Here is a 10,525-nt window from a genome sequence, read left to right as displayed (position 1 = left end):
AGGCACCTTCACTGAACTTTCACAGGCTTTGAACTGAACTTTCACAGGCTTTGAACTGAACTTTCACAGGCTTCACTTCACAGGCTTTGAGCCTGGCTGTTCTCCACTGTGAGGTAGGGACAGTTGAGCTGGTCTTGCCGTCATGTCCTGAGGACCAGTGAGGTGGCCTTGAAGTTCTGGGGGCAAGCAGGACTCTGGAGTAGACTGGCCTGGCTTTGTTGCTGTTGCTTCCCCCTGGAAGCACAACTGAGGTGCTTGGGAAAGCTACTCAGTACCTGTGACCTCACTGTCACCCTCAATAGAGAAATAGCACTGGGATCCCAGCAAGGGGGTGGCAGTTCCAGTGCTGGGTGCAGCTAGCTCTGCCCACGCTGTGTTCACAGCAGACTCGTCACTAATGTCTTCTCCTGTCTCTCTCAGCTGAGAAGATGGGTTTCTTTGGTCAGTCCAACTCTGGGTGGAGGAAGATGATGGACAGTGGGAAGCTTGTAGCAAGCACCCTCTCCCATTCTGCTTCTCTCACCCCAGTCCCCACCCAGCGTCCCAATGAAACTGCCAAAATTATGGAAAATGAACTCTGGACAACATGAAGTTTAAGGTATGATTCTGTTGGGTTTTTTAAATAAATAAATAAATAAATAAATAAATAAATAAATGAGAGAGGAAAATTGAGAGGGGAGGGGAGGGGAGAGAGAGAGTGCGAAAGGGACAGAGAGACACTTGCAGCCCTATTTTACCACTTGTGAAGCTTTCCCCTATAGCAAGTGTGGACCTGGGGCTTGAACCCAGGTCCTTGCATACTGTAATGCATGCACTTAAACAGGTGTGCCACCACCTGTGCCCCCATTAGTTTCCATCTATATTATATAAATATCAGAACATTTTAAAAAACGATTTATTCATTTATCAATGAGATAGATAGAGAGATAGAGATAGAGAGAGCCAGAGCATCATTCTTGCACATGCAATGCTAGGAGTTTGAACTCAGGACCTCATGCTTGAGAGTCTAAGCCTGTAGCCACTGTACCACCTCTCAGGTCAGTAAAATGTGGAACTATTAAAATTTATTTATTCATTTACTTATGAGAGGGGGAAAAAAGGAGAAATAGAGAGGACCAGAGCATTTTTTCTGGCACATGTGATGCCAGAACAGAAACTTCTTTTAGGGAGTCGGGCGGTGGTAGCACAGTGGGTTAAGTGCATGTGGTGCAAAGAATCCCAGTTCAAGCCCCCAGCTCCCCACCTCCAGGGGAGTCGCTTCACAGGCGGTGAAGCAGGTCTGCAGGTGTCTATCTTTCTCTCCCCCCTCTGTCTTCCCTTCCTCTCGCCACTTCTCTCTGTCCTATCCAGCCACAATGACATTAACAACAATAATAACTACAACAATAAAACAGCAAGGGCAACAAAAGGGAATAAATAAATAAATACTAAAAAAAAGAAATTTCTTTTAAAATTATTCAATTTATTACATATGAAAGGGAGTTTCACAAGAGATGGTGGGGAGAGAGGGGAGGAGAGACAGACCAGAGCACCACTTTGGTATACGTAGCATCAGGAACTGAACTGGGAACCTTATGCACATGGGCCAGTACTTAACAAGTTGAGCTATTTCTCCAGCCTACACATCAGAGATTTTGAAAAACCAAGACAGGGACTAGGGGGTGGCTCCCTTAGTACAATGCATGCTTCTCCATGCTTGAGGACCGGGGTTCAAATCCCCATCCCCACCTGTAGGAGGGAAAGTTCACAAGTGGTGGAGTAGAGCTGTATATATGTATTCTCTCTGTGTCTCCCTCTTTCTTTCTTTCTTTCTTTCTTTCTTTCTTTCTTTCTTTCTTTCTTTTCTCTGTATTTTCCTCTGTTTCTCATCATCTATCAAAAAAGAAAAAAAAAAACAAAAATGGAAAGGGACTGACCATGGAATCAGTAGAGTCACTGTGCAGGCACAGAGCTCCAGGGATGACCTCAGTGGCTAAAACAGACAAACACAAGAGAAAAACTGGCTGTGGAAATTGTGGAGAGATCCACCTACACTTCCTTTTTAAAAAATTTTTTAAAAAATATTTATTTTCCCTTTTGTTGCCCTTGTTGTTTTTCATTGTTGTTCTAGTTATTATTGTTATTGTTGTTGATGTTGTCATTGTTAGATAGGACAGAGAGAAATGGAGAGAGGAGGGGAAGACAGAGAGGGGGAGAGAAAGATAGACACCTGCAGACCTGCTTCACTGCCGGGCTAGCATGGGGGTGCCTCTTCCCCGGGCACGTACCCTCTGGGTTGGAGAGAGTGCCACTGGAGCCAGCCTGGGCCGCTACCCACTCAGCAACTCGAGGGAGATGACTCAGGAACCAAACACGTGGTGCGAGGCAATGCAATAATATCTTTATTGATCAGAGAGCCAAGGCTTTTAAAAGGCAGAACTGGAAGTGGCAAGTTGGAAACAGAAATGGCTAGGAAAGGGGTGGTGAAAGGCAAAAGGGGGCTGGGAACGTAGAAACTTCCTTAGTAACTGTTGCGAGGGTTTTAACTGGTAGGATTAATACTACCCTGTAGACAGGGAGAGGGTCTTGAGGGTAGAAAGAAGATAAATCAAAGGAATGGAATGGATGGGGATCTTTCAGGCAAAACAATGATTATGTAGATAGGCCATAGTATCAGGAATGCAGGGTGCCTTGTGAAAGCTGCTGAGCTCAACCACATCCTCACACTTCACCCCTGCAGGTGGGGAGCCAGAGGCTCGAACCAGGATCCTTACACTGGTCCTTGCGCTTTGCGCCACATGCGTTTAAACCGCGACTACCGCCTGACTTCCCCGTCTACGCTTTCAATACCCAGGAGCTCAGGCTTGGCCAAGCACTAGATAACAGACTCAGTTACCAGAACGTTCATCTCCAGAGATCAAGACAGAGCACCGTGTGACCCAGAGACAGACCCAAACACCCCCAGGGAGAGAAGAAGGAAATGTTCACCCTCTGTGACTCAGTCTCCATAAATCTGTCTCAAATGGTTTGAAGCCATTTCTAGTGATCTCTCGGGAACTATGAGGGCTTGATATTCATCAGCCATTGTGTGAAGCAGCTTTTCTCTCAGACTGTGGTAGAGCGGTCTTGAAATCCCTCCGCTCCCCAAGGCAACAGATCAAGGAGATTCTGGTTTAGTCTGGGTGAGTCAGCCTTCCTGGAAGGTGAAGGGGTGCAGGGAAGGGGTGGGGTTGGCTCTGGTGAGGAGCTGGGAGTGAATATACTCGGTAAATCCTGTGTTCACAGAGGGCATATATGCATTTGGGGACTGGGTTGGGGGGGAACCTCAATAGGAGGGTAAGAGGGTTGGAGGCTAGGGACTCTTGGGATCTGGGAGAGCTGCCTCATTTGTCCACCAAGGAAAAGGCTGTGAGAGTATGTTTAGAACTTTCTAGAAGATGGAGCTTGGATAGGTTTAAGAATGACTTTGTTGAGCTGGAGAACTGGTGCAACAGCCTTTTATGCCTGAAGCACAAGAGGCCCTAAATTCAATCCCTGGCAACTCCATAATCCAGAGTTGAGCAGCATTCTGTTAATAAAATAAAATGAAATATTAAGCTGGTGAAATATCTCACTTGGATAGTATGCTGCTTTGCCACATGCACGGCCCAGGTTCAAGTCCAGCCCTCACTACATTAAGGTTTGGGAGGGTGGGAAGGGGCTGGATGGTGCCACACCTGGTTGAATGCACACATTACCATGCTCAAGGACCCAGGCTCAAGCTCTCACCCCAGCCCCCACCTACAGTGGGGGGAAGCTTCATGAGCGGTGAAGCAGTGCTGCAGGTATCTCTCTCTCCCCATCTCTACCTCTCCCTCCCCCTCTCAATTTCTCTCAGTCCTACAAAATAAATAAATAAATAAATGTAAAAGATAAAAAAGAAAGCTTTGGTGCTGTGATCTCTTTCACTTTCTCTGTCAAAAAAATACTTTGTGCAGCTATTCAAAGATAAAATGGGCTAGTGGACTGTCTTGGTGAAAGTGGTGAGTTCTCTATCATTTAAGGAAAACAAGCAGAGTCTGAGTGACAACGTGACATATTCCTTTGAGCCCTGAGATCCTGCGAATTTTATGTCATACTTTATGTTCTCACTCCAACTTCCCCATAACCTCCAACTCTGTCATCATGTCAATTTTATCTAAAAGAAACAGCCCAAAGTAATCATCTGGGGGACAAGCTTCATGTTTTCTTTGATGGGCATTCAACTTGTTGCATTGGTCAAATTAGATTCTGAGTGTATTAGATAATCAGTGAAGATGTTTCTAATTATAATCAAACCAACTTCTTCAAAACATTATTCCATTGACAACTACTCGCAACATTTGGTTAAAATCATGGTGTGGAAGAAGAGATATAATATAACCCCAATTAAGTAAAATGACATATCTGCTAAACTATAAGGAGGTGATATTTCAAACTCATTCAGCTAGCATTAATAATAAAAACAGCACCCTGCAGCTTAGATACCTATTTTTTATTATCCACAATAGCCAAAATATGTTAGCCACCCAAGTATGCATTGATAGACGAATGGATAAATAAATGTCATATATACACACACTGGAATATTACTCAGCCACAAAAAGAAATTCAAGTGTGCTATAGATGGACAAACCTTGGAAATATTATGCAAAGTCAAAAAAGCCAGACACAGAAAGGCAAACACTGTCAGATTCCATTGATAGGAAGTACCTAGAATAGTCAAATTCCTAGCAGCCAGAAAGTAGACTGTGGTTGCCAGGAGCTGGGGGCAGGAGAAGAGTTCTTGTTTAATGGGCAGAGTTTCTGTTTGGGATGATAAAAAAGACTTCAGAAACTGGCTGTGTAAGTATTAACTCAGGAGCGGAGCTGCTGGGAGACTTGGAGTACCATGGGACATGCCGAAGATGGAACCTTGAATGAGGAAAGGGGTGACCTGGAATGGGCAAGAATCCTGTTCTTCAACTTGGGCCACATAATAGATTTGGGGGAGAGGAAGTTTCACCTTCCTAATGACTCCATTCCCCCACCCTGGAGAGTCCCCAATCCCATGTCTCCTTAGTAATTTTTTTTTTCTCTCTAGGGTTATGACTGGGGCTTGGTGCCTGCATTGCGAACAGCCTTTTTTTTTCTATTTTGTTGTTGTCATTGTTGTCATTGTTGAATAGGAAGAGAGAAACTGAGAGAGGAGGGGAAGACAGAGAGGGGAAGAGAAAGACCGATACCTACAGACCTGCTTCACCGCTTGTGAAGCAACCTCCCCGAAGGTGGGGAGCTGGGAGCTCAAACTGGCTACGCTTTGTGCTATGTGCACTTGACCTGGTGCACTGCTGCCCAGTCCCCTCCTTAGTAATGATTTAACTACAGTGATGAAGTAGAGGAAGAGAGGACCCTCACTCCTGTTCCCTGGGGAAGAGGAGGATAGAGCTGATGGTTGGTGTTTCAAGGAGTTCAGTTTGCCATAGAAGCCCAGAGTAAAGTGATCATTGTTCTACCTGCTTAAAGCAGAGAAAATTCATCTTCCCTGATCACATGGGAGTAGGTTCTGCTAACAGAATGAACTTAATCCCTTAAGTTCCTATTTCTGTACTATTTCTACAGGGACCTACCTGATTGGTGGGGTTGGGGAATATGACCTTCTTCAGACATTTTATTTATTTAATTAATTATTCAGAGCTGGATCCTCGTGAATGTGAAGTTTTACTGATCCTCGGCTGCTTTTTCATTCAGATAGAAAAGTTGGGGTATTGGAGCCAGGCAGTGGTGCACCTGGCTAAGAGCTCACATTACAGTGCGCAAGGACCCGGGTTCAAGCCCCTGGTCCCCACCTGCAGGAGGAAAGTTTCGTGAATGGTGAAGCAAGGCTGCAAGTCTCTCTCTCTCTCTCTCTCTCTCCCTTGCTATCTTCCCCTTCCCTCTCAATTTTTCTCTGTCTCTATCCAATAATAAATAAAATTATTTTAAAAATAAACAGAAAAGTTGAGGTGGTTTCACAGTATTGGAGCTTCCCTCAGTGTTGTGTTGATATCCCCATGTGGTGCTGGGGATAGAACCTGGGCCATGTGTGTTTATTCCCTGAGAGAAGGAGAGAGAGCAATACTCTGGCACATATGGCATTGGGGAATCACGCCTGCAAGTCCTATGAGCTATCTACTGAGCTACCTCCTGGGTCACAAGGAAAACAGAGTGGACTTCAGTTGGCATTTCTTGTCCTTCTCTCCCCTTTGCTGTGGAGGGCCTGTCCTGCCTCCTTGCCCCCCACAACTTGGCCAGCCCTCCTGACAGACTCCAAGTCTTTGTAAACCACTCAGAACTGTTAAACAAAGCCTATAATTAGAAGCCAGGTTTTCTAAACCAAGTGAAAAAAAAAAAAGTAACATTATTCTCTATTTGTGCACTGGATGTTCAACGCATGTCCTGAGACTCAGGGGAGCTGCAACTTCGGGCTTCCAAGAAGCCTTAAAAAGGCAATGTTTATAAAGTTCGTACATTTACAACTCCTCTGGAGCACGGCTGGGCGATGAGGACACGCCACAACTCCAAGGATCCCCTGCTCCACCCTGTCTCGAGGCTGAAGAATGCTGTCTCCTTCCAGTGGGGTGAAGACGTGAGTTCTGTCCCCAGCTCTGATGCTGAATCGTTGTGTGACATTAGATTGGGCTCTGTCCCTATCTAGCCTGGTGTTCCCAAGCCTGCGAAAGAGGAGAGAGATGGTCCTGGTCTTACAGCCCCTTCCTCCTCTAAAGTCCTACAGAAGTGATTTCTCTGCCTAGCCACACTTGGATACGGCCCCCCTCCTTTGTCTTCTGACTGCTTAAAAAACCATTTACTTATTTATTTTCCACTAAGTTTATTGCTGAGGCTTGGTGCCGCCTTCTCCTCCTCCTTCTTCTACTCTCTCTCTCTCTCTCTCTCTCTCTCGCTCTCTCTCTCTCTCTCTCTCTCTCCCCCAGAGCACTGCTCAACTCTGGCTTATGGTAGTACAGGGGATTGAGCCCAGGGCCTTTGAGCCTCAGGTATAAGGGTCTCCTTGCATAACCATCACGCTCTCTCCCCCACCCTTTATTTTGTTGTTGTTATTGTTGTTGATAGAGACAGAAAGAAGTTAAGAGGAAGCAGGAAAGACCTGCAGTACTACTTCACCGCTTTTGAAACTTTCTGCCTTGCAGATGGACCTGGGGAATTGAACCCAAGTCCTTGTTCATGGTAATGTGTGCACTCTACCAGGTGCACCATCATTACCCAGCCTCTTGATGGCTTCTACTGTATCCCTCCCACCTTTTAAAAATGAGTAGTATTTTAATAAAATCATAAGATATCAGAGGGGGTAATTTCATGTCCATACCCGATAAATGTGAATCACTGCACCCTCCACCAAAGTTCCAGGCCCCACCTACAACCACCATAGTTGCCACAAAGTCCAAAATTTTTTAGTTTGTTTGTTGATGGAGACAGAAAGAACCTGAGAAAGGATAGGGGAGATAGGGAGGGAGAAAGAGACACCAGCAGCACTGCTTCACCGCTTTTGAAGCTTCCCTAGTGCAGGCGAGGACTAAGGACCTGAATCCAGGTCCTTGTACATAGTTTCTTCTTCTTCTAGCGTTTGCCCTTCTTCTGTAGCCAGTTAATGGCTTTGAAAGTGACTGGGATCCATGTGGATTCAGTCGGCTAGGAAGGATCGTCAGTTTCCCCAATGAATGGGTACTCACGGGGTGCATCACGGGATGCACCTCGGGAAGGTCGATCCAATGCATCCCCTTGTACATAGTAACATGTGGGATCAGTTGGGTGTGTCACTGCTTGGCCTCCATTTTTTTTTTTTTTTTGCAAGCTCATCTGTTGCCATCTATATTCCATATATGAGCAAACCCAGTCAGCAGTTGTACAATAGCCAAAATATGGAAGCAACCTCCCAACAGATGACTGGATAAAGAGGCAATGGGATATGCATTCAATGGACTCCTACTCTACAACCAAAAACATGTAATGGTATGTTTTGGAATAAATTTGAGGTGATTGTGCTAAGTGAAGTAAGTAAAGAGATGAACAACAACTACCACACTTAAGTTTTACCTCTTTTTGCTAGAGAGGTAGAGTGAAAAAACAAAAACACAGCAGTAAAACTTCCTTCAATACAGTGGAAGCCAGGCTTGAACCTGGGTCACACACATGGTAAGTGAGCTATTTTACCAACCCCTTAAATTTTATTTTCAACGAGACTTCTCCCTGTTTGACCTCCTACTTCTTTGGTCCTCAAAAGGACTTGGTAGAGAACTTTGAATGAGATCAATCCAGTCTGGGATCAGCAAGATAGATAAAACCTTTTCCTGCCTCAGCCATAAACCCTTAAAGGGCTTCTCTTGTAAGAGAAAAATAATAAATAATGTGAAATACTGCAAAAAAGAAATAATGTGAAAATAATGCTAGGGGGTGGGGCGTCAAAAGGAAGACACTCCTTAATCCTCTTCAAGGAATTGAACTGGCCAGTATGAGGACTGGAGGGAAGAAGCAGGGTTGTGCTGTCTGGGGGTAGAAGTGACTAATAATCTAACATTGGAGAACACTCATTCCTCACAGCTGACACTGAGTTCTTCCTGTGAACCAGAACTGTCCTCTAGTTAACCTCACTGCACAGGTGTTTTCCTCTCATTTTTCTAGGGAAGAAATCAACAGTCAGATGTGAGACTTTGCTCAAAGGAAATAGACAATAGGGTCAGAGATATCAAAACTTTAAATTTCATTATTTATTTTAAATTAAAAAAATTTATTTATTCCCTTTTGTTGCCCTTGATGTTTTATTGTTGTAGTTATTATTGTTGTTGTCGTTGTTGGATAAGACAGAGAGAAATGGAGAGAGGGAGGGGAAGACAGAGAGGAGGAGAGAAAGATAGACACCTGCAGACCTGCTTCACCACCTGTGAAGGGACTCTCCTGCAGGTGGGGAGCCGGGGTTCGAACCGGGATCCTTATGCCGGTCCTTGTGCTTTGCGCCACCTGCGCTAAGCCCGCTGCACTACAGCCCGACTCCCTATTATTTTATTTTTAACCAGAGCACTACTCAGCTCTGGCTTATGGTAGTGTGGGTGACTGAACCTGGGATCTTTCATTTCTCAGGCATAAAAGTGTTTTTGTGTAACCATTTTGCTATCTCCTCAGTCCACCAGCACTCTTTCTTTTTCTTTCTCTTTTCTTTTCTTTTCTTTTCTTTTCTTTTCCTTCCTTCCTTCCTTTCTTTCTTCCTTTCTCTCTTTCTTTCTTCTTCCTTCCTTCCTTCCTTCCTTCCTTCCTTCCTTCCTTCCTCTCTTCTTTTTTAAAAAATCTATTTCTATTTTTATTTACTTATTAGATAGAGACAGAGAGAAATTAAGAGGAAAAGAAGAGATAGAGAGGGAAAAAGACAGAGAGAGACCTGAATGAAGCCCTGCTTCACCACTTGTGAAGCTTTCTCTTTGCAGGTGGGGACCAGGGGCTTGAACCTGAGTCCATGAGCACTATAAGGTGTGCACTTAACCAGCTGCACCACCGCCTGGCCCCACCTTCCTTGCTCCCTTCTTTTTTTCTTTTCTCTTTTCTTTTCTTCTCTTTCTTTTCTTTCTTTCCTTCTTTTTTTTTCTTCTTTCTGTCATTGTCAGGGCTTCACTGTTCTGGGTTGACTTATTAAGAGAGAAAAAGAGAGACAGAGACAGAGACAGAGACAGAGGGAAAGACATCACATCACTAAGACTTCCTTCAATTCTGTACGGATCTGAGTTATGTGCATGCCAAAACAAGTGTACTATCCAGGCAAGCTATTTACTGCCTCCAAATTCTTTTTATTTTTTAATCATTATCATTAAGCATTGTTCAGCTATGACTTTTTGGTGATAGAAACTAGGATCTCAAAGCTTCAGGCATGGAGATATTTTGCATAACCATTTCGCTAACTCCCCAGGTGGCTCCCTCCTTTTTTTTTTCCTGTTTGTTTTTGTATCTCCACTTAGTTATGCAAGGTTTTTACCACTCTAGGTCACTTTTTCATTCAGATAGACAGAAAAAGGAGGAGACACCACAACATCAAAGATTCCAGCTTCAATCCCCTGCAGCACCAGAAGCCAGAGTTTAGCAGTACTCTGGTAGAACAAAGAAGTAAACAAATTTGAGTCTCACATAGGAGTATCTTTGGAATGGCGGAAAAATGACATGGATGTTTTTGCTGAGTTTTGTTGAGAAACAATCTTCAAAGTGAGAAGATCTGAGCTGGGGAGACAGCATAATGGTTATGCAAAAGACTTTCATGCCTGAGGCTCTGGAGGCCCAGGTTCAATCCCCAGCACTACGATAAACTGAGCTGAGAAGTGATCTGCTCTTTCTCTAAGTTAAAATAAATTAAAGGAACTATAAGTAAATAATGAAATTATTCCTCTTGGTAGGGAGTTGATTTAAACATTTGCTTTTCAAAAAGTGAGATTTGTTAAGTGAAGCTGAGATGACAGGGTGAGGGCTTGCCCTGGGCTTGTAAAAATGGGACAGATGGCAAGGGAATCCCAGT

General features: G+C 44.3%; 1 long non-coding RNA gene across 1 annotated transcript; it reads left to right on the top strand.

The window, feature by feature from the left end:
- The first annotated feature begins 345 nt into the window (after window positions 1-345).
- LOC132536939 (uncharacterized) lies at window positions 346-3,006 on the top strand. Its single transcript, XR_009548467.1, has 2 exons — window positions 346-598; window positions 2,834-3,006. It is a non-coding gene; the product is annotated as an uncharacterized LOC132536939 (long non-coding RNA).
- Window positions 3,007-10,525: the final 7,519 nt, after the last annotated feature.

The sequence above is a fragment of the Erinaceus europaeus genome, chromosome 2 (assembly GCF_950295315.1).
Source record: "Erinaceus europaeus chromosome 2, mEriEur2.1, whole genome shotgun sequence".
NCBI lineage: Eukaryota > Metazoa > Chordata > Mammalia > Eulipotyphla > Erinaceidae > Erinaceus > Erinaceus europaeus.
Note: the sequence above shows the minus strand (reverse complement) of the source record. Positions and strands in the feature narration are given on the sequence as shown.